Consider the following 2,343-nt stretch of genomic DNA (forward strand, 5'->3'; position numbering starts at 1 on the left):
GTTTGAGGTATGATGGTTAAATATTTAGGGTAAACTTTGTGTTCCTTTCATTTTTGTTGCTTGATGATAATATTTTATTTTATTTTCAATGAGATGATGTATGTATGTATGTTTGTTGGTGGATGAAGATAACATTAATATAAAATTGTATTAATAAGAAAAAGAGATACATTTTAATATTTTCTTTCTTCAAAAATTAATTATGTTTTCTTAACTTATAATTGAACTCTTATTTATTAGAATTCTTAGGACTGCTACAACTATACAAATAGGTTTTAAAGAATGGAATGCTTAGATTTGAGAAATAACTTTTATTGAATAAGAAAAATGCATTAATAATTCCCAGAATTACAAACAAAATTATTTAAGAAAGTACGTATACGCCCAAGTGGCCGCCTTTGAATAATGTAATATCTACGTTTGTTTTTAGTAATATTTTATTTCAAAAACAACATTTGACTATTCAATTGTATTTTCATTTAAAAGAAAAGTTCAGAACATTAAAATATTTAGAACTATTTTTTCATAAAAGGTCTAGTGACGCTTTTTTTTGGAATTGAAAAATTAAAAAAAAAGAGGCTGGGATACGACCCACACTGATAACTTCCCATCCCGTCTGTCGATTTGTCTTGCTTACAAGTTTGTCTATAATATGTACTCGTATCAATTTTTACCAAATTTCCGTACTATTTTTTGTAGATTTTATTTTTTATGAAAAAACGGAATGTTGGATTTTTATATAAAAATTACTGAATATCAAAAACAATATTTTCTGTGAAATAAGATAAGTTTGAAACCAATATTTTTAATTTTTGAAAAGCTATTTGAGTCGAAAGAAAATTTTTACCAAGTTTTAGTGTTGTTTTTTTTTAGAGTTTTATTTTTTTGTAAAAAAATTGTCAATTCGATTTTTCTCAAATTTTACCGAATGTTGAAAACAATTTTCTTATAAGATAAAATTAGCTTGAAGCCAATATTTCAAATTTTTGAAAAAATATTTGAGTCGAAAATCAATTTTTACCAACTTTTGTTAATTTTTTTTAGGTTTGTAATTTCTTGTACAAAAACTGTCAATTCGATTTTTTTCAAATTTTACTGAATGTTAGAAACAATATTTTTTTGAAAGAAAAAAGTAGTTTAAAGCCAATATTTCATATTTTTAAAAAGATATTTGAGTCGAATATCAATTTTTACCAACTTCTTGACACTTTTTTTAGCTTTTTATTTTTTGTAAAAAAGCTGTCAATTCGATATTTCTCAAAATGAGTCCTAATGTCGAAAATAATATTTCTTATAAGTGAAAATTAGTATAGGAGCTATTATCTCAAAGTTTTGAAAAGATATTTGAGTCGAAAATCAATTTTTACCAACTTTAAATAAGTTTTTTTTTTTAGATTTTATTTTTTATAAAAAAACGGTCAATTTGATTTTTCCCAAACTTTTATCAGATGTCAAAAGCATTATTCTTAGTTGCACAAAATTGTTTTGGAGATGAAATCATATTTTAGTCTTAAAATTTTGGAGTTGACAAATTTTTTTTTCAGTTCTTTTGATTGATAAAAAAACCGTTTAATGGATATTTTTTTCAAAAAATATACTTCTTTGAATTCACATTACAATATATTATATAAAATTTAATTCAATTTTCTAGCGTTTTAGGTTCGTAAGATATTTAGGGTTAATCAAAATATTCACCTTTTTTCAAACTGCTTTGGTAAGAAAACCACCCTTGCAATTTTCTTGAGAGCCCTTTCTGCATCTTTCTCTTTTATTATTCTGTTTAACAAAATTTATTTGAAAAAACGACGAAAAAAAAAGTCGCGAACGTACGTACACATGGCACGCACAGACATCTTTCTAAAAATCTTTTAATTTCGACTCTAGGGACCTTGAAACGTCAATAAATGTCAAAATTTTTAATTTGACAAACCGGACCCTTTACAATAACTTGCTATGTTAAGGTAATAAATAAATATATTGATTTAAAACTTATCTAGTTTAAAGTCTAACAGGAGTGTTTTCAATTGGCTTGGGTAGATTTTAGAGTCCTGTGGCGGCCATTTTGTTTTGGTGACATCTGTCAAATGTTTTTGTTTACTATTCATTTGCCAAATCAGTACGCAAGTAACACAATTGCACGTTCAAATGATAAAAGTTCAAAATGAGTGTTCGTAAACGTGAACGTTGCGCTCATTGCGTCCATGTACGGTAGTAGTGGTGGCCGTTCACAGCAAAATTTCAGATGACCGGTTTAGTAAACCAGTACGTTCAAGGAAGGTAAGATCGGTCGATAACATCTCCGCAGACCATAAAATTGTACAGTAGAAGCCAAGGCAGTCCTAT

The sequence above is a fragment of the Eupeodes corollae genome, chromosome 3 (genome assembly GCF_945859685.1).
Source record: "Eupeodes corollae chromosome 3, idEupCoro1.1, whole genome shotgun sequence".
Taxonomy (NCBI): Eukaryota; Metazoa; Arthropoda; class Insecta; order Diptera; family Syrphidae; genus Eupeodes; species Eupeodes corollae.